We start from the raw sequence: 23,785 nt of genomic DNA on the forward strand, positions 1-23,785 counted from the left end.
CCTGGGATGGACTATAAATCTACAGATGAGAGCAGATTGGAAGTAGAAGATTCCAGGAGAAGAAGTCCAAGAAAACAAACAGACACACAGAGCAAGTTAATAAATAAATAAATTATAACTAAGAAAATAACCTTACTGTACCAGATTAATGGTTATCAACCCTGATCACCTATCACATTAGCATAGTCTGGGGAGCTTTAAAATGGTAGCAAGGGCTGGACATCACTAAAGAGTTTTTGATCTGAGTCCAGGTGAGGTAAGTGGTGGATATGGTAGGTTTTAGGGGGAAGATTGAAGGGCCGAGTTCATCATACACCTCATTTCACGGCCATTATTGTCACTGGTCCTTGCAAGATGCTACTCTTAATTTTTTTATTTCCTTTTATTCCTATGCCACACTTCATTTCTTCTCCTACCATAGGAAAACATTTTAATATATCTATTATGCATTTTTTTTCTGTAATAGCTATGTAAAACGAATATTGCTTTGAATATGTGTATTTAATTAATGGAAATATCAATGAGCGATATACCTCATTCTACCTTTTTTTCCCATTGAGTACTAGGTTTTAAGGTTGCTCCATGTTGTTCTGTGTATCTTAGCTCCATTGTTTCTGTGGGATGCACAATTTACACGGAGCAGTAATGAGTTATTCTTTCTTTTGATTCTAAGGCAGTTCTTCTGCTGATCATGCATGGTCGTACTTATGTTTTTACATTTGAATGTAAAGTCTTTTAATGGCTGGGGCAGCTGGGGTGGCTTGGCCTCTCTCTCCTCGTGGTCCTTTATTTGGGCTTCTTTGCATCATGTTTCATGGTTCCCAGAGAGCAACAGCAGAAACTGCAATGACTCTCAAGACTTAGTCTAGGAAGTAGAACAATATCATTTCTTTCACATTCCATTCATAAAAAGAAGTCAAAGTCCAGCCTGACTCCAGAGGTGGGGAAATAGACTCTGCCTTATAATGGGAGGAATAGCTAAGTCATGTCTCAATGGGCATGGACAAAAAGAGGCGTGCTTCATTGGGACTATCAGTGTAACCATCAGCCATTGCAAGTAAAACAAACAAACAAAAAACCGAAAAAAATCATAAATGAAGGAAAAATAAGAAAATGTAAAGTAACAAGTAATCATAGACCACTACTTGGCTCTGAACAATATTTACATTATCACCATAATAGTGTGAATACTATTTATCAATGTGGGTAAAGAGAATGTGATAACTCTGGGAAGGCTACATGCTCTTCTAGAACCACAAAATATCAACAGATAATTTCTAAAATCAATAAATTAAGGAAAAGTAGCATAGTATATTATTTTTTTAAATTGGAGTAAATACTCAAAGCATTGAAAATTGTTACCAGTGAAGTGTGGCTCGTGGACTGGAAAAATCAGGAATTCCTGCTTTTCGTTATCAGCCTTTTATCAATTTTGTAATATGTGCGCAAGAGTTATTATGACTAAATTTTTAAGAGAACTCAAAACCAAATGAAACTCAAATACATAAAAAAATAATTATTTGGGTGATTTTCTGCTTAAAATACCACTTGATTAGCCTCTTTAGAACAAATTCTTCCAACACCTAACTAGCACATCTGAGAAGACACAGAATAAGATGAAACTTCTCTACACACCATAAACTAGGATTCAAAATCAGCCTCTTGCCAGACTCCAGGAGGAAGTTTTTGTAATCACAAGGTTGAGGAGACTGCTCTTTTAAAAAAGGCACATACTCTGTCTTTTCACCCCAAATAAATCTTCTTTGTGAACATCTGCTCTCTGGCTCAGAAATTCGAGTGCACTCAGAAATTCAACCTGAAAGCTGGGCAGATATGCCTTCTGACACGATAGCTATACACCACACCAGAATATCCAGAGTAAGAGCCCATGCATTGACAATCTTCCTGAATCCATTCCTAGACTGCAACAACAAGAGTTTGGCAAGAAATCTTTGTGGTTGTGGGTGAAGTGTGGGCTGGGGAAAGTGATGATCATCAGCAGCGCATTACGTTTTGCAAAAGAGTCCCAATGAGCAAAGTGCTTTAGATATGGCCAAGCCAGGAAAGAAGCCCTAGTAACAGTCCAAATGGTTTTGCATTTTTGTATTGTATTTTGCATTTAGTTTGTATAGAATTGTATAATACAATTTTGTTTCTTGTGAACCCCTTTTCTTTTGAATATCAGAAAACCTAGCATACAGGAAAAGAATATCCTATTTCAATTCAGGAAAACAGTAGTGAAAAAAAGCCTGTTTGATACAAGGATTTGAGATGGAAGCTATGCATATGAACATGCCTGCAAGCTGTAAAATGAATGGGTAATTTCAGTAGAAACTATTTTTGCATAGAGTGAAAGTCAAATAATATATTCAATTTTACATATTATTTTTATCACATTTATGGCAAATACACATAGCAAAAAGAATATAAGAATATGCTATATCATGTTAAAGATGACTGTATCTGGGCTGTAGGATTCTGGATTTCTTTTTTTATCTCTAATTATTTTTATTTTCCATAGGGACTATAAACTACTTTTCTGATAGGAAATATCCATATTAATTTTAAAAAGACTTAATAAGACAGTGAATATTCTTGTGGAAAAATAGGAAAAGAAGCACTAAAAAAATTTCTGGACACAATCAACTCAGGAGAAAGATTGTATTTGATAGCAAAAATAACAAAAGTCAATAGTTGCAAACAGTGGGCAACTGTCAATTGGTTGTTTTTTCAGCTCCTTCCTCTTTTCATAATCCTGGCGTTCTTGCTCACCACGATTATAACTCCATCCACATTTTTTCTTGATTCTATCTCTAACTTCTATAGTTGGGTCTCCCCTTCTTCTAAGATGGTTAGTGAATTTGAAATACTTTCATATGCTCTTTAATTCCTAATAGCACTCTGACGATGTAAACAAAATCTTGAAGGCTAGGTGGCTTGACCTCATTATATGGTATGAACTTATTTGTTTAACAGAACTTAAACCTCGTAGGCATCAAATGCCTAAATATAGTATAACTCATAATAAAAATGCATACCTAAAATGTAATATAATCCTTTTGCTGTAGTAGTCTTCCACACTTTCCCTCTCATTAAAGGTACAGTGTATTTCCCTGCTTGTTGGCTTTGGTCTTGGCCATTTGATTTATTTTGGCCAATGAAATATTAGCAGATATAAAGAAAGCAGAAGCTTAAATTGTGCTTGTATAGTTGGGCTTGTTCTTATGTTTCAGCCATTGCCATAAAAGGAATTTAGTAAGGCTATCCAACTGGTCCAGGGAGGATGAGAGATGTATGGGGCAGAGCTGCCCCCAGATGAGCTCTTCTTCGATTAGTCAACCACCTAGTCATGTGAGCAATAATTAATTATTGTTATTTTAAGTCACTGAGTTTGGAAATGCATTGTTATACTGATACAGAAACTGATACTAAGTGGGATGTTGCAATTATGTATGTATATATTGTATATACATATTTATATATAATCACGCTTTGCTTGACAACGGGGATACATTCTGAAAAACGCATCATTAGGTGGTTTCATTGTCGTGCAAACATCATAGACTGTATTTACACAAACCTAGATGGTATAGCCTACTACATACCTAAACTATATGGTACTAATCTTATGGGATCACCATAGTATATATATCATTGACTGAAACATCATTATGTAGCATATGACTGTATGTGTGTGTGGGTGTGTGGGTGTGTGTGTGTATGTTGTTTGCTTTAGGATTGGGAAGTGATAGGTGAGAAACTTGTTAAAAGAAGTAAGGAAATTGTTATAGGATGCTTTAAAATTTGCAAACCATGTTATGTGTTATGTAGTAGAAGGGTAACTAACTATCACAGTTTGCCTGGAGTGGAGAGGTTTTTAGGAATGTGGGACCTACAGTGCAAAAGCTGGGAAAGTCCTGGGCAAATCATGATGAGTTGAGCACCCTATGAAAGGTTGAAACACTTGGTAGGGTTTAACATGCAATATAGTAAATGTGCCTTAAGAACTTGTCCACTTGGGTAAGATGGTAGCCAGGCAGATATTGAAATTGTGTGTTTGATGTTTTGAGCCACATACTCTACAGTTCTGTAACACAAAGAGCTCAGGAATGATGTTTTGAGCCACATACTCTACAGTTCTGTAACACAAAGAGCTCAGGAAAGAATTGTCCAGTTTGCAGCAGAATTATTTGCTTGGAAACTAAAAGTTTTTCTCATCTTCAGCCTTGTTAGCCAGCAAAATTTCAAAAACAGGATGTGGACAGTAAGAGATAGCCTCAAAGTAAAAACCAAGTCAAAGATACGGCCCTAAGATCCCTTTGTTAAATTCTCTAGAAGTGATGAGGTGGTCTCTAGTGGACACTTTCAGCCAGGCGATAGGTCTCTTAGAAAACATATGGGCCAGATATGCCCAAAACACAAATAGATTAAATCTGGAGAGAAAGATTTTTACCCCCAAGAATTTTGGTGTCAAATACATAGAATGCCCAAAAGATATTTGAAAGAGATGTCTTAGCAAAAGTGCCATAAGTCTTACTAAAAGGTACGGATGCTGTTTTAAATAGTAAAAACAAAAGCAAAAACAAAACAAAAAATGCTTCTGAGCCTCCAACCATCTACATACAGAAAGCAGATTGGGCTGCTCTATTGCTAAAAAGGATTCATTTTATAACACCCTCTTCAGATGTAATGGAGGAGGATGAGAAACACGTGGAGCAGCACCGGACCCGCTGAGCTCTAGCCAGGGGCAGATCCATGCCTATTCACAGATCCATGAGAATAAATATTTGCTGCTCTAAGCCACTTGGAAATGGAGTGGTTTGTTACAGTCAGCAATAGCTGGCTGACACAAAGGCCTTTGCATATATGCTCAGAAACAGATGTGGGGCTCCATCCCACTTTGAGAGAAATTTAAAGTTGGTAAAAGTCACAGACACCTGCCTCCAGGCGCTGCAAATATTCCCCTTGTAATTACAACATGAATACTAATACATATTAATTGACTTGATATACAGCCTAGGGCTGCCAGAATTTTGCAACGTGGAGTAGACATGTTATGGGAATATCTGGGGAATGTGGTCCATTCCTTGTATGGCCCATGCTAAAAAATAAAGAGGGAATTTGGGAGTAGTAAAACATGTGTGATGTAAATCAAAATATTCTTCTATGGTTAACCACATGGCATAATAGCTTACAATCTTGATATGATATTTAGTTATGTTTTTGCAACAGAAAGAATGCATCGCTACAGTCATGCATCGCTTAACGACGGGGATATATTCTGAGAAACGCGTCCTTAGGCAATTTCGTCATTGAAGGAACAGCATAGAGTGTACTTACACAAACCTAAACGGTATAGCCTATTACACACCTAGGCTCTATGGTACTAATCTTATGGGATCACCATCCTATACACAGTCCGTTGCTGATAAAAACGTTGTTATGTGGCACATGGCTGTAATAATGTGTAAATCTCCAAATATTATGAAAAACATAAATGTTACAGATAGACTCAAATTAATGATAAAATATAGAAAAATTAGAGTTTACTAAGTGAAAGGCAAAATAAATACATAAAAATAATCAGATGATTGAACGAAATAAGTTTGCTATGTTTTGGAAAATCAATTATATATGTGAATCTGCATCGATAAAACAATACTAATAATTATTTTATTATTTTAATTAATGTTTATGGTTTATTTTATTTCAGCTACTTTAAAGTAAAACTTTCCAAATAGCATATGATCTCACTCATAAGTAAAAGACTAAAACAACGGCAAACAATCACACAGAGACAGAGATTGGATTGGTGGTTACCAGAGGGGAAGGGAGGAGGGAGGAGGGCGAAAAGGACGATTAGGCACATGTGTGTGGTGATGGATTGTAATTAGTCTTTGGGTGGTGAATATGATGTAATCTATACAAAAATTGAAATATAATGATGTACACCTAAAATTTATGTAATGTTATAAACCAATGTTACTGCAATAAAAAATAAAATAAAACTTTCTATTTTACATTTCTAAAAATTGCATCTCTGCAGTTTTTATAGCAGAATCATTGAACCAAGGATAAGAGACAACACTTAGTTGATATGCCAAAAAGGAATCAATGAAGTTAAGTTTTCTCTTTAGCAAGAAGGAATTTCCCACTATCTACTATGATAATACGCAATGGGCATCGGTCAAAACCATTTATTGAGCCTTACTTGGGGCAAAGCATTGGGGAAATATGTGAATGTTTCCTTATCTCTTTAAATGTCATTTAAATAAAAGAAGCAGGGGAAAAAAAGAGTGAAAATTGAAACACCAAATATTAGAAGTGTATTCTACAAATATAAATTTTATTTTTTTATTTTTATTTTTTTGCAGGGAAAGATTTGCCCTGAGCTAACATCTGTTGCCAATCTTCCTCTTTATTTTTTTCCTCCCCAAAACCCCAATGCATGGTTGTATATCCTAGTTGTAAGTCCTTCTAATACTTCTATGTGAGCTGCTGCCAGAGCACACCAACTGACAGACGGGTGGTGTGGTTCTGCAGCCGGGAAGCGAACCTGAGCCGAAGTGGTAAGAGCGCTCAACTTTAACCTTTAGGCCATTAGGGCTGGCTCTAAACTTTATTTTTGAAAACTCATTAAAAGATCTAAAGTGTAAATGGAGTGAATAGAATTCAAGAAAACTTCCTGAGGTTCTCAGAAAATAACTTTGGTTTATCAAAAGTAAACGCATTGCTGATTTATGCTTCTCTCTTTTCCTAAATGTCTAACATATAATTACCTCCATTCCCAGGAAATAAATTTTAACTTCAGTCTTTAAAAGCAGAACTCAGAGCTGACTGTTTAATTATGTGATTCAATCAGGAAATACCAACATTCTTACCAACTTTCTCAGCAATTCACTTCTATCGCACAGTCTGAGGAGCCATCACTCCTCTTATGGAGGGCAGTCCTGTTTCAGAATAGCGAGAACTTTACTCTGAGAAATGAGACTGGGGCTACGTTGGTCTAGAGATACTGTCCAGAGAAACTTGCATTATTGCCTCTCATGTACCTGTTCATTGCACAAACCTTCGCTTTGGCAATGGAGAAGGTAAAAATAGCCAAATACCCACAGAAAACTAATACTCTTCCAACATCATACTCCATTTGTCATCAAGTGAAATGATCTTGTCATTACTTTATTAGGAAAAAAAAAAAAAGAGAACACAGTTTAAATTTAACACACCCAGGCTCTACTCTGCCTCCTCTTCTCTTCACCTCCAACTGAAAAACTCTTCCTCTGATTTTTTTTTTTCTCTCAGTAAATAGCATCATTATCTGCCCCACTGCCTAAACTGAGTAAATCGCTATCATCTTTGCTCTTCTCTCACATATCGAGCTTCAAATAACTTCCAAATTATCTTTCTTTATGTTTTCAGCTTCCATTTCCATTGTGCCGGGCACATCATATGTGTTGAATAAATGAGAATTGTTAGTGTCCACTCCTTAGCAAGTCCACTTTCCTAATCTCATCTTGAGCTGTGTCTTCTCATGCCCACTGGACTATACAATATTTCCTAAACATGCACTTTCAAATAGTGATTTTGCAGAGACTAGGAGCTCTATTTGGACTGTCCTCCCCCAATTTTTCTACCAGGTAAACTAACTCCTACTCCACATGAAATTCCAGTCTACATAAATTTCCCTGACTAGCACTCATATTTAACTAACAACTCCTGGATCATGTTCCCATTCAGCTTTCTAGCTACGTTTAATATTTCACTTACCTTGCATTTTAGATGTTTGTCCTTGTTTCCTACGGTGGGATCCGGAGAGTAGGAGTCATTTCTCATTTATCTTTGAATTTCCACAGAATGGCAGAGTACTTGAAATATTGAAGGTGCTCAATAGTTTTTTATATTTTCTTTTTCTGTTCTTTATACAAACATCATAAGAATCTTATGACTTATGAAAGACTTAAATGTAATAATGGTCTCTGTGCCATGCCAGGTGTAGAAGTAGTCATCATTTGGAACCACAAAAGGTGGGAAGTTTTCATGAGGCCACTGAGAGTGCTATAGATGCAGAAAAGTCTGCTAGATTTAGCAAATAAAAATATAGGAACTCCAGTTAAATTTGAAGGTCAGGTAGACAATGAACAAGTTTTAATATTGCATGGAATATACTTATACTAAAGAATTATTTATTATCTATCTGACATTCAAATTTAACTGTGCATCCTGTATTTTATCTGGCAATCCTATAGGTCCTTCCTTTACAATGTACAGATAAGCAATAATTAGAAAGATAAGCAATAATTAGGATGACTATAAGCCCTGGATTGCCCCGAAGAGGACTAGTTTACATTTACTGTCTTCATGTAACTAATGATAGGTCCCACTTTGACCTTCAAATATTGGACACAAATTGTATGATCTGGACATGAATTGAACATGAATTTGCACATGAATTGTATGATCACAGCATATATCAATAGTAGCCCAAATCATTATTTAACAATAGTGAAATGACAAGTATAATTTGCAATCAGTTCTAGCAATACATTTTTAAAGTTACGAGAATCAAAATTTACAACTTTGAACACAGAGGAAGCCAATTGGAATAGTGAAGCTCCTAGACTGTGTGAAGGATAATAGATGGAACTGGAGATACTTGTTCAGCTGAGAGGTGAGAGATGGAGATGGTAACTCCTCAAGTATATTGTAGTGTAGAATAGGGAGTAAATGTACTGAGTGTCACTTTAGGGAGGAAATAGCAGCAAATTTAGAAGATAGGACCTTTAGGGCCCTAGTTGGGTGTGACCTTTTTTACCTCTCTGGTTTTCCCTTGCAGCATTTTCCCTCTTGTGCAAATTGCTTCAGTCACTTTGTCTCTTTTGGTTTCTTGAATGCAGCTACCTGTCTCCCTCCTCAGCGCCTATGCATCTCATTTTCCTGACTGACCTCTGCAGTGAAACCAATCTTTCCTCTCCTCCTCTCCTCTGGGCACCCTCCATTCTTGTCTCCCCAATTTCCATTTAACCTTTTCTAATGACTTTTTTCCCCTTCTCTGCACTTATTTCAATTTATGATAATATATTTGTGTTATTACTTGGTTATTCTATGTCTTTTCTATTGTGATTTCAATTTTTCATATCTGGCATTAAATAAATATTTGTAGCAAGCATGCGTGAATATAGGGAAATACTTTAATAGAAGTAAAGTTTAATAAAGACTCCAGCTGTCCAGATGCAAAATAGACTGCCTTTAAATTACTGAGCCTGTGATCATTTGAGATTTTTAACCAGAGGATGAATGACCATCTGTCAGTGATAAGGATGTTCATGTGGGTTTACACAAACAATGGAGTGGAAAGTTGATGGCCTCTAAGGTCTTTTCTGACCTTTATATTCTATGAGTTGCAAATAAACTTTATAATACAAGTTGCTTGCAAGTTAGAACTGCCTTGTATTTTACAAATAATCTTAATCATTCTGCAATTCTACAGGATGAGACCCACTGATTATTGCACATTAAATTCGTGAGCAATAATTGATTAAAATAGTGAGATTGAGAGGTAATTTTATTTTCCAGATAACCATTTGAAGACACGTATTAATTCAATGAGGTGTCAAATGGAAGTCTGGGGTAGATTGAGATTTAGAACTCAAGTTTAAAGAAGCCTCCTTTGCAGGTTGCATGGTGAGTTTCTGAACTTTTGAATTTCTTAAAACGTAAGGCTCTATTTCTGTAATAAATTTGACAAATAGTCTCAGACATATTTGTGAGCATGTGTGTATGCATCATGGACTATACATATGTACAGTACATACATGTCTGATATATATGTGATATGATTGTGTATATGGAGAGAGAGAGAGAGATATATATATCCACTTAAAATGGCTACAAGTATTTATAAAATTCATACACCTTACCTGGCTTCAAAAATAGAAGGTAGTAACCTTATGTCAAGTAACTATTCTGTGAGGGCTTGTATGCTGTTTTATTCATCTTCACAACTATGTTTCCCAGGCACAGTAAAAACTCTAAAAATTCTTCCTGAATGAAGGCTGATGTTATAAGCTATTTCTTTATTGTTCTCTATCCAAACAGACCCATTGTTTGCATGTGTGTATGTGTTTCTTTTTAATACGGTGCTTAGATTCTTATGACCAGAAATTAGTGGACGTAAAGGGCATTAATAGAGATCTACTAATGTGTAACGTTAAAAGCAAAATAAAGGTTGCATATCCAACTCAGTTTTCTTTTAAAAGAAATGATTGTCAGATTTTGTAATTTAAAGTTAATTAAGACATCAGAGACATAAGAGAGTTGTGGCCATCATTTTGCTCTTTTTTCTTTTGTTCCAATGTATTTATCCCTATGATAAATGTTAGAGATTTTTTTTTTGTCTAATCACATTAGTCTTGTTCCTACTCTTTGAAGGAATAGGACAAACTACATTAATTGAAATTATGTTAAATAGCATCTTAAAACCAAAAACATCATAATACATTATTATTTTTATACAAACATTTTTAATTGAAATGCAAGAAGAGTTTATTTTACCACAAAAATCAAAAGAGATTTTCTGTAATTAAAATAACGATTTTGGGGCCAGCCCCAGTGGCCTAGTGGCTAAGTTTGGTGCACTCCACTTTGGCGGCCCAGGTTCGGTTCCCAGGCACAGATCTACACCACTCATCAGTGGGCAGGCTGTGGTGGTAGCTCACATACAAAATAGAGGAAGATTGGCAACAGATGTTAGCTCAGGGCAAATCTTCCTCAACAAAAACAAAAAAAACCCACAAAAACATGATTTTTTGAAGTAGGAACATTTATTCTATTTGAATACATGTCAAAAAGTTAAAAATGTTCTCCAAGTAGGAGACTGAAGTTTTTACAAACTCACATAACTGATTGTGGGTAAATCAAGAAAGTTCCTAGGAACACACACATAAATACACACACAGGTACACACAAAATTTGTTTTTATATCGTTAGCCTATAAGCAATCCCAAACACCAATAATGAATGAGATATAGCAGTTTTAAAAGATAATTCAAAAATTTATAGTTATGGAAATAATTCATACAGTTTATGATTTATCTTCCAGAAAATTTATTTTATCCTTCTCTAATTATTCTTTTTTTTTAATAATTTTATTTATTTATTTTTCCCCCAAAGCCCCAGTAGATAGTTGTATGTCATAGCTGCACATCCTTCTAGTTGCTGTATGTGGGACGTGGCCTCAGCATGGCGGGACAAGCGGTGCGTTGGTGCACGCCCGGGTCCGAACCCGGGCCGCCGGTAGTGGAGCGTAATTATTCTTTTTTGTGTGTGTGTGAGGGAGATCAGCCCTGAGCTAACATCTGTTGCCAATCCTCCTCTTTTTTTATTTTTTTGCTGAGGAAGATTGGCCCTGAGCTAATATCTGTGCCCATCTTCCTCTTCTTTACGTGGGACACCACCACAGCATGGCTTGACAAGCAGTGTGTTGGTGTGCACCTGGGATCCGAACCTGTGAATCCCAGGACACTGAAGCGGAGTGCATGCACTTAACCACTTGCGCCACCAGGCTGGCCCCTAATTATTCTTTTATTAATAATTTATAACAGATAATCATGACCCTATAAGTTGTACATATATATTATTAATCAGCACTCAAATACCCATGATAAGTATGTTAGATTCTTGATGAAAGAAAATTATTTTTTCGGTATCAGTAAATATTTTATGAAGAGTTTTTATATCTAAGGAATTCCTTATCCCACAGATGGTATATTGCTTATACCTATATTTTTTAAACAATAATTTGGAAGCAATGCCTATGTGTCATGTCATTTGTACATACCTTACAAAGTCTGTGACTAGGATTACAAAAATATATATCACATAACCTTAAAACAGTTCAGTTGTTAATGTGTTGTTGGCGAGAATAGAACTCAGTGTGAATAGACACTTATCCAAAAGAAAAGCTTTCTTTTCTTCCTTTTTTCTTTCTGTCTCTTTAAGTATTAATATTCTTTGGGAGTCCCTACTATTGGTTAGCATCTTCTTTTTTTCATTTTTTTTCCATGCAAACCTACCTAGTCTCTGTATGCTGTCACGTTTTATTGTAATTTATTTTTCTTAAAGCACAAACCAAACCATGTCACTCCACTGTTCAGAATCCTTCAGCTGTTCCTCAGGGCCCAAAGGATAACAACTCTATTGCTTTGCATGACGTAAAAGGCTTTCTTCAATCCGGTCCTGTCTGTCTTTCTAGCCTTATCTTTCAACATTTGTTCATTGTATGTTTGCATTTCAGTCACATTGGGCTGCTAGTGGGTCCCCATGAAGCCATGCAATTTCACGTTTCCATGTCTTGCACCTTGTAATCTTATAAAACTCTTTTACTCTTCAAGATTCAGCTCAAAATGCTGTTTGTTTTCTTCCTCTATTCTACAGATATCTGTATGTGTAGCTCAGTTGGCATTAACTTACCTTTATTTTATTAATAATGTGTAAATATCTGATCCACATTAACTGGAAATGTCTGTGAATCTTTGCATCTCCAGCTTCTTACAATAATGCTGCACTCAGTCAGTGTAAAAATATAGAATGACTGACATTGGGGTAAATAAATTAAGTATTTATCTCTTAGCATGATTGCCACTGGTAAGTCTGGACGTGATTGATTTAGAATATGGGACATTTGCTTACACCTCTATTTAATCTCCTACATATAGGACGATTCTCTTTAGACTGGCCCTAGTGCTTCATATTTATGTTTGCAAGCTTATACATTTTCAAATATGTAACTATCCCTCTGATTTCCTAACATTTGTGTATTTAGGCTCAAGTTCACTAAGTCAAGAGCAACAGGATGAGATGGTCATATATATAACATGCTATAAATATAAAATGTCTATTATAATATATACACAATGCATGTCTATGTATAATATATACACATATCACACATGCAAACACACATATGTGTATTGTGCATTGTACATGTATGTATATACATATGAGTTTGTATATTTATATTTATATTTACATATACTTGTCTTTCTAATAAACTTATGAGGACTAGCTATATTCAAATGAATAAGCTATACAAAAATAATATTCTGGGGGCCGGACCCATAGCCTAGTGGTTGAAGTTCCACGCACTCTGCTTTGGCAGCCCAGATTTGCAAGTTCAGATCCCGGAGCAGACCTACACCACTTGTCAGCCATGCTGTGGTGCCAACCCACTTATATAGTAGAGGAAGACTGGCACAGATGTTAGCTCAGGGCCAGTGCTCCTCATGCAAAAAAAAAGAAGAGGAAGATTGGCAGTAGATGTTGGCTCAGGACGAATCTTCCTCAGCAAAAATAATAATAATTATAATATTCTGGATATAATAACATAGAGACTATAAATGTGGAAATTGACAAACTAATTGAACCATAATGGAGGCAGTGCTTAACAGATTCTGAAGACAAAAATAGAAGCAGATCAATAGACATATAGAATTTTTCATAAAGAAAACATAACACTTTTTCATAATTGTTACATATTAAAATACATCATATTGTGAAAATGTTACTAAATAATCCCTTAAAGATACTTATACTATAGTTCGTAACTATTGTCATGTATGATACTGTCTCTTTAATTATTTTAATCCAAGCATTCCTCCTCAATATTCAGAATTTTCTGTTGGGCTCACATTTTGAAAGTCGATGTAAATAACTTCTATCTTGACCAATAGCATAAAGTTGCTTTGAGCTAATTATGTAAAACATTCTCAATTTTATTTAAATCAGTAGTTTCCAAACGGAGGTGGTTTTACTCTTAAGCAGACATTTAACAATGTATGCTTTGGTTGTCACAACTTGGGGAGGGGCTGCTACTGACATCTAGTGGGTAGAAGCCAAGAGTGCTGCTAAACATTCTGCAATGCACAGGACAGCCCCCCCCATAACAATTATTCCTCCCAAAATGTTAATATTGCCAAGTTGAGACACCCCACTTTAAGCAAGTTGTGTTCAGTCCCTACATTTAGAGACTCACTTAAGATCATTAAAAGAAGTAGCCCAAATTCCCTGGTGACCTAAGTAGCATTAAATAAATCAGGTTCTGTAATTATTTTATATTTCAAAACCATTGGAAAAAGACTTTCAAGGTATCCACTGAGGTAATGATATTTTCCATTTCTTTCTAAATTTGTTTATTTTTGGTGTCTAATGATATTTTAGTAATTCTTTACATTGGGACCAAGTCCTTTTGATCAGGACCATGATGGCTGCATAATATGATAAATAGGCATGCTGCAGCCAACAGGACAGGTTTCCACAGATGACCAGAGCCTATATATTGTAATCTACTCTTTCCAGAAAAGCATCCTGTACAAAGGGGTGACTAGAACTTGGGGAGATAATCTTGCCCCTCTGACATCTCTAGGCAACATTCTAACTAAATTAGGTCATGCAGACATAAAAAGTTAAGATATTCTTGAAAAAAACATTTCCAACCTTCTGCAGCGTCTAGTTCACCTCGACTGAAATGAATGAGGAAGTATATAAGTACAAAGTAAACCAAGATCATTGACATCCTTCATTTGTTTTCAAAATAAGATGCGGGTTGAAAGGTATTAAACTAAATGGTTTGTTACTATGACACCAAAGTTTTCTGAATAAACTCGGAAGAAGTTGCTCTATAGAAGTTCATTACAAATTATGTTCTATTTGGAATTAAAAAATCTGTTCTGAGTCTCATTGTCAGTACATTTAAGATTAACTTCTTAATCAATTTATTAAATGTGACACTGGCGACATTTTTAATTCCCTTTGAGATCTACTTCTGTGAAGAATTTCACAAATAGTCTCTGATTTATATTTGTAAGCGTGTGTGTGTATCAAGGACTATGTATATATTGTATATATATGGTACATATATGTCTGATATGTATTTGATATGTATGTGTGTGTGTATATATATGTGTGTGTATCTTCCCTTAAAATGGCTACAAATATTTGTAAACTTTAATCTACATAAAGAGTAAGCATACAATAAGTGATGCTGAGCACTTGTGTTATACTTATTGATTCCTTTGTGAGAAACCATATTCTAAATTAGCAGGGAGGTAAGCTTGGTGGCACGTATTGAGTTACATTTTTGTTTGTTGATTCACACATTTTAACTAAAAAAAGAAAATATAGAAATTATTTTAAGATGCTACTACAAAAACCCTAATCTTCATTAAATGAGAGATGGTTGTATTTCAGTGAAAACAAATATGCCTAGTCCACATTACTTGCCTTCAAAGAAGATATAATTTGTTTCAGTATATTGTCAACAAACTTATTTTAATACAAGGCAGAATAAAGCACATCTTATAATAGAGTTAGTGATTATATCTGGTTGAGTTTAAAACACTCATCAAGAAGATAGCTTTTGAACTAGGTTTTGAAGAATTAGGAAGATTTCTATAAGTAAAGAATAAAGTTATCAAGATGCAGTTTCAGGCTTTCTTATAGTCAATTAAATTTAACTTCTGATAAACTTTCAATAAAAATATGAGATCATGGTTTATCATAATCTGATCATATGGTATGAGGGTAAATTCAGATACATAGTCATAACTCCTTTAGTTTAATTTTTAGAATATATGCCATTTCTTTATTTAAGTTAGCTTATAGTAAAATAATAACAATTATAATAATTTCTAAAAGTAGATATTTTTGATTTTAGTTTCCCTTAGCCTAAGCATTTATTTTTTGCTGAGGTGTTGTTAGTAAATTATTTCTCTCTCTTTGCCTCCTTATGCTCTCTAAGCACATGAAAAAGGGTCTATAACAGTCTCTTTTCAGTTTCTGTATATGTATGTGGCAGTGCAAAATAAGGGTGGAGTGGTAAATAGAGGTCAGATCACGCAGGGTTGTATAATTAAGTTAAAAAATCTAAAGTTAATGCTAAGTGAGAGTGGGTTATATTGAGAGCAGGGAGACCAAATAGGGTGATGCTGGCAGGTAAAAGTTGGAGTAGGTAAGACAGAGATACCTGGACAGAATATACACAGGAAGTATAGTGAATATACGTTATGATCGTATGAGCATAGAGAAGTAGGAAAGCAAAAGTTATGGATGATCCCTAGTTCTGAGTTTTAGAAACTGAATTGCAGCTGCTGCCCTTCTGAAGATGGTGAAAGGAGCAGGGAAGAGGCAGGGAAATCCTGAGTTCTATTTCTGACATTTTGAGGGTGAGGTATCTCTGGACAGTCAGTAAACACAGAAATATTCAAGTTCAGGGAAAAAAAATGTGGGCTTGAAATATAGAGACACATATCATAAGCATACAGGTGACATTTGAAGTGGCAGGAAAGGATGTGAATGCAAAGGAAAGATGGCTGGTAGGAGAAGAGAAGAGAGCCTGGTTGGGATTCCTAAAAACTAAAAACAATTAGGAGCTTTCCTTCCCAGTCTCTCTTTCTGTCACTTCTTATTTCTTCCCAGGCACACCTTCTCCCCAGGATGCTCAGGGTCTGCAGAATATTGCTTTATTAGCACTAAGTTCCTCTTTCATTTACAAGCACATACTTCCCATGTCTCCCAAAAGAACAACAAATAACATTAGGCTGCTTCTACTAATCCTTACTAAATTGTTCTAGTTTATTCGAACCTTCCCTGGTAACAAAAATGCTTTAATCCAATTAATTATGCACCAAGGCATGTCTACTGTTGGGTATTTTATTCTCTGGAGGGTGGACAAAGAGCATAATTCTGTTCATAACTCCTATTAACAACTCTCAAATTATACTGTGATGAAATCTGGCTCCTCTGCCAGGCAACATTTCCCAAGCATCAGGAAATATTCCAGCCTAACAACTTGCAAAATTGCAATGAAGGCAGAGACTATCATTATAAGGGACATTTGGTTGCTACTTTATTTGCATTCATCCTTCTTTTTACTCTACTCAGAACACCCACCCCCTCTTCCAATTTTCCTCCCACCTCACTGGCCACATCATTTCAGTAACCCTGCCTGGCATCTCTTTCCCTTCCCAAATGGTTATTCCTCTCCTGTGGCTATGAGTACTCTCTCACTATGTGATATTCTGTATCCCCATGGCTTTAAATATCCTCCATGTGGTGATGACTTCCAAATATACAGCCCATGCCTCTGCCACCTCCCTTCAACACACACCACTCCTCCAAGTTCCAGACTCCTATAGCCAACTTCTTTCTTAACATCACTACGTGAATATCTAGTAGGCATCTCAAATTAAATATATCCAATACCTACCTCTTGATTCCACCACCCTCCACCAAATTTCTCCAATATCAATAATAGCCTCACCATTTACCCTGTAGCTCAAGCCAACATACTGACAACATCCTTGTCTCTTTTCCTCTCAGCCTACATGGAACTGATCTACCTTTATTATTGCCTCAACATTCAAACTGTAGTCTCAATTTAACTACTTATTACCATTTCCACTGCTACAACCCTAATCCTTCATCTCTTGCATGGAATTGATGATAGCCTTCTAATGGGTATCACTTCATCTCCTTTCTGCCTACCTCCTGTTAACATAACCCAGTTCATTTTCTCTTCAGGGTCTCTGACCTTGCCGTTCTATCTATGTGATGTGTTTCTTCCTCATGTCTTTCCATGGCTCATGCTCTCTTTTAATTCAGGTCTCTGCTTAAATGACACCACTTCAGAAGGGGATCGAATGATTGCCCTTTGTAAATTATCCCCCACCCTAATCACTTGTCATCTGCTGCCTCTGCTTTATTTTTCATCACAGTACTGACATCTTATTATATATTTTTAATATTTTTATTTGTTTATCACCTGCCTCTCTCACTAGTATTTAAGTGCCATGAGGGCAGGAACTTTTCCTTCTCCACTTCTGTAACCCAAGAACTTAAAATATTACTTGGCTATAAATATTCAGAAATATTTGTTTAGTGAATGAATGGAGTATTCTAGGAATTTAGAAAATCAAGTCTTTTATGTTTGACATGACTCAGCCTTAAACCTTTACAATTCTATTGCAAGGAATGTAGGCAAAATATTTAAGGATAAAGGAAGGCAGAACGTAACAGCATTCCCTGATTATTTCCACCAATGATCTTATACATTTGCCGGTGAAAAGCCTGCTTCTCCTAACTGAGCATTCATGTTTTATCTGTTGCCCTTCTGTTTGTCTTAAGAGTCTTTAAAGAGAGCAGTCAGACTGCGTTCTTCCAAAGGGTTTTATTTCCTCATGCTGAAGGTAGGGCTTTTATATTTAGAAGCACAAACTCTTTCCTAATTATATACAACCTACTGTTCTAAATTTTGCATCCCACTTTGCAGTTTAGTGCTACGTGATTTACTTGCTACCAATTTTGGTGTCAGAAATTTGACATTTAGATTGCTTTTGAAAAGTCATGTAAAGTGCATTTAGTACTGAATGAAACTTAGCATCTGCTTTCATGGCTTCTTTTTAATTGTTTTTTTCTTTCACTTACGTGTAATGATCTACCCACAATGTCATGATAATAGGTCAAATACTCCTCCTGATTTATAAATTCAGAGAGATATTTTTAACCCTGAGGAAGCTAATTTTGCTGAGACTTTTTTTCTCCAAACAACAAAGGATTAGAATACAACTTTTATAGTTCATTAAATAAACACCTAGACATTAATTCACATTTATTGAAGATATTATAATTTATAGACAGAACCTGGTAGAAGTATTGGTTGATCATGGAATTCTGATGTTAGCTAGATCCATATCATGGTTTTGGATTTTACCTAACAAATGAATTATCCCTAACTGAACAGCATCACTTACATTTTGGGATCATGTGCTAGGTCTCTCTCTCTCTCTATAGATATACATACACATAGATATACATATACATATGTGTTTTTATATATATATGTATAATTGTGTGTATGAATATAAATATGTATAAATATTCAATTAACAAAACATTAATTAAAAATTCATAACAGTTAAAATGAACAGAAACTCAAATCCTTCCTGTTTTGCTTAATGTCTGTTTTTTCTATTCACTGATCATAAAATTGAGTTTGTAGGCAGTGTGTTGAAATACTACAAAACCTGCATGGCAACGTATGGTAATACCTTTTAATATAACAAAAAATAAAAGTATAATTCAAAATTTCCCTTAAGATGTTGCCTAATTTTAGTTATACTGCAAGGCAGCTTGAAAAAGTGCAAACTTATTAAAAGATTTCATTGTGAATATTTTTCCAACTTGTAAAATAAGATTGAAATTACTTTATTTACAATTTTGCCTTTGAGCTATTTTTTCCTTCATTGTAAAAGAGACCAGCTGGTGGTATTCCCAAATGTTAGCCTAACTTTAAAGAAGCTCACACTCCTTTTTGCTTGTTTAACTTTATTTAAGATATCACAGCTACATGATGAGAATCTCCTTTAGCTTTTGAAAATGAAAGTTGAGAAGAGCTCAAATACTTATATGTTTTAGAATATAGGTAAGTGAAATTTCTCTGGCAAGAAGTCTTTCAATCTTATTTGATATTATTCTTCTTTGCCATTAATCCCATATTTCCAAGGTAAATTATTTTTTCTGTTCACAGACTGAAAGTCAGCCTTGCAGATCACCACTGTCAATTTCAAGTTTGATTTAAATGGGCTATGCAATATTTTTTCCATTTCCAATAAAAGATTCTAGGGTGTTTTGTTTGTGTTTTTGTTTTTGTTGTTTTTCAGAAAAGAATGTGATAACTTGATTATTTCTTCAGTAATTTTATTGTTTGGCATACATTCTTCTCATAATTTCCAAATATCTCCAAATTTTTTGTCATTGTTTTTGAGAGAAGTATCTCTCAGGATAAATTACTTCAAATTTTTTATAATAAAAGTTTAGTGATATAATTTGTTTGATGCTAATTGGTAATTCTGTTCTACATGTTCAATTAGAAGCACAAAACTTAGCCATTGAAATTCTATGAATTTTCATGTTATGTGAATTTTTTTTAATGTGGGTAAATCCTATGAAAGATAAAATGTACTCTTCTTCTATAACATACTTACCACATCTTTTAAAAATAGGGTTCACCTGTACTAGAGAACTATTTCTGGTGTTTGGTATTTGGCATGCAAAATTGTTATAAAATGATGTTCCTCATACTCCAAATCTTCTTTTACAATATTTTCCCAAAACATATCAAGAGAGCATTCAGTAAGTATAAATGCAAATAAATCCCTTTATGGGAAAATTGTTCAGTTGCTTGATTTAGTATATTATTTTGTCTAATGATAAATTATACTGCCAATAATATTTGTCCATAATTTTTGACAATTTCCACTGTTCTCCTTCTCCTGTAGAATTTTCCTCTGTGTCTCATTTCTCTTTGGCCAATTTTTATTTCATATAAACTTCTGATCATTATCGCCAGTCTAAACTAGAGAGTAGAAAAAGGAAGGAAATTGAATGTCCCATCAGTCAATAATTTTGTTTTTTTATTTTTTATCAAAGCCACCCTACTCAAGTAATAATTATTACTGAATTTCTGTTCAAATGGAAGCTATAAAGATGAAATATAATTTTCTTCTTGCATTATTTAGAATCTTTTTTGTTCTTGTTTTTGTTTTAAACATGCTAGAAATAATTTGAAACAGCAAACAATCAAGGATTTATCCTGTATAACTATAATATCTTGTGGTTTATTATGGCTTCAGGCAGAGCTTGGTCCAGTGGATAAAATAATTTCATCAGGGCTCTGTTTGCCTTTCTCCATCTTCTGAATTTGCCTTCATCTGTGACGGCTTCATCTGGAGAAACACTGTCTATGAAATGGGGAAAATGGATTATGTGGTCCTTATAGCAGCCCTATGTACATAGCTTACCTCTATACATAGTCCTTACTGCTTAAAGTTTAGAAAAAGTAAAAAAAAGTTTTTCACAATGCTAGCACATAGAAATGATTGGAAGTGAATAGTTTAGAAGACCATTAAGAATTTGAGAAAATTGTATTGGCAAAGAAGCCATGAATTTGTAAGCAAAAGCCTTTATGGTTCAAGCCTAAACTCATATACGGGCCCCCAGACTTGCATGAGATCACATTGCCCCACTTATTTCAACTGGCGGGGCATATAACTGGCTCTTGTCTTTGGAGCGTGCTATGTATCATGTCCAGGACAAGGTAGTTGAGAGTGAGTATGCTTTTTTCAGGTTTTCTCTCCTTCCTTGTCTGGTGGCTAAATGTAACTGGCCTTGAAGAGTGCTCTGAAGACCTAGAATATGACAGTGTCATTAGAAGACAGGAGCCAGGTGCCTGAATTGCTACGTAGAGACAAGTCCTACTGACACCCATCAAACTGATATATGCAAGAAATACACTTATATTTGTGTTAAAACACTGAGGTTTGTTTGCTGGTTTGTTTTACTGATTATCTAGAAACTCAATGGAAATGGAAAGAAGGAGAGAAATCCAGGTAAATAACCCTAGGTTTGATAAACCTAAGAGAATAAGTGCGTGAAATAGAAACAGAGAAAAGGCAACAAGAATGGAATGTATCAACTAAATCACATTTATTTTTTTGAAAAAACCTATAAAATAGAGTCCATCTGGCATATATTAAAGAAAAGAAGAAAGGCAAAGAATAAAGCATAAGTGTATAATGTGAGGAATAAAAGGGTAATGGAAGACACATTAGGAAATCTTAAAAGATGACCTAAAATTGTATGTCTGATCTGTTGAATCGTGAGTTATATTTTATGTGACAATACAATACCAATTGTCATGATATTAGCCAATGATTTATTTTATTTTGAAGAGGAAAATGTCATAAACAATTTTGTTTTTCTCAGTTCAAAGTATTTTTATGGTTTTGGAAGATGTTCTCCCAGAAAATAAAGACATTTTTTAAGGCATTCATTTGAAAGATTGAAAGAAATTTAAAATTTTTACAAATATGAAGCAGATTTTGTAGTGAATGAATAGACATATTTCTCCATCACTGTCTTTGAATAATTATGTTATTTTAATCAACAATATTTTGAGCCTACAGGATAAACTTGATATGTTGTGGGAAAGGGAGATAGAAGGTTTTATTATTTCTCTGCATTTCAAAATTGTAAGTAAATATAAAAGTAAATTATATATTTTTTCAGCTGTGTTTGCCTTTGTTCTTTTCAGAACCATTTATCGGGGACCTACTATATTCCAGGCACTCTGTTACACTTAGGATATAATATGAAGATACCTGTGCTTATGACTTCTACTTTTTCTCTTCTTCTCAACCCCAAATATAGTTCTATGCAAATAGACCCCGATACAGGTCCAGATAGCTTCTCAGCTAGATGAAGGCAATTATTCAGATATATGAATTAGAATTTTGTGACTTTATAACTACACCCTAGCTCTTTAATTTGGAGTGAGAACAGTACAGTCTAGAATGTATTCTTTCGTTTCTGTTCTGGATTATTACCTTAAATGTTCTGTTGATTATGCTTAATTTCTTCTATAATTTTAACCTCTGTGTATCAGACCCCTCATATGCATCCTGTCAGATCCTCTAGATCCTTCCTGTCTCCGAGGTTTTTTGCCTATTTGTTCCAAGCCGGGTGCACAATGTCTAATCAACTGTTTGAACTCTGGCCAGCTTTCATGGGTGCAACCATTCCTGAGCTGGTGCATCTCTCATGTGCCCCAGAACTTCCTGCTGATGCTGAGGCTTGAGACCCCAGGGACACCTTTCATGCACAACATGGGAGTTCAATCTATAGGGTGAACTTTTGACCCATGGGACCACTGGATCGGTTTTTCCCCCTTTGTTGTTTCAGAAGGACTCCCTGAGATGTGCTAGGTTGGACCCTTGAGAATGAGCAACCAGTCATACTTGACAGCAAGCCGTGGTCGGACCAGCGATTAGGACTTTATGGGTTTTCCTTTCTTCCCTGATTCACTTCCTTCCTCTCTCTTTCCTTCCCTGAGAGTTTAATCCCTAGTAAATTAATAACATATAAGACTTTGCTCAGGATCTGCTTTCTAGGCAATCCTTTCTGCTGATTCTGGTAAACAGATTTAAATCTCTGGAATCTAATAAATCCCTCCGCTGTTCTATTGCCTCATCTAATTATTACCACAGGCTGAGTTACCATAAAGCTATTAAGTTCAGGGCCTTTTCACATGCACACTCTTCTAAAGCCTTATACCTAAATTTGTATTTGTAATTTTATATTCTTTTTAAAAGTATATCCACATGACATACTGATTGTATAAGCTTAAGGCCCCACAAAAACTAGCCCTACTCCAGGCTATTATACTGTCATTTGACTTTCAACACATTCCAATTTCTTGAAAATTACTTATCTTTACCACTACCTCCCCTTCCTCAGATCCAACTATGATGTGTTCCAACACCACCATACCGTTACAATTGCCCTAATTTCCCCACTGAACTCCTTCTCATCAAGTCCAATGGACATTATTCTTCCCTTTTATTTTGCTTCCTCACTTTTTTAAACATTGCTAATCATTCCCCCTTTCAATAAACACTGTCTTCCCTTGCCTTCTCCAAAAGCATGCTATCTTAATTTTTCTTACCACTCTTTTCCAGATTTTATTCTGACTTTCCCCTCAGTATTTATTACTTCAGGAATTTTCATTTTTGTTTTAGTTTTTTCCTCCTCCTCTCCAACCATATATGAATCTTGTGTGATGTATATATATCCACAATATTAATTACTATCTATTTAAAGTTGATTCATAAATAAATATGTAGAGTTTATATTTCTCTCCTGATTTCTAAATATGTATATCCAACTATTTACGCAG

This window comes from Diceros bicornis, chromosome 9 (genome assembly GCF_020826845.1).
Source record: "Diceros bicornis minor isolate mBicDic1 chromosome 9, mDicBic1.mat.cur, whole genome shotgun sequence".
Lineage (NCBI taxonomy): Eukaryota > Metazoa > Chordata > Mammalia > Perissodactyla > Rhinocerotidae > Diceros > Diceros bicornis.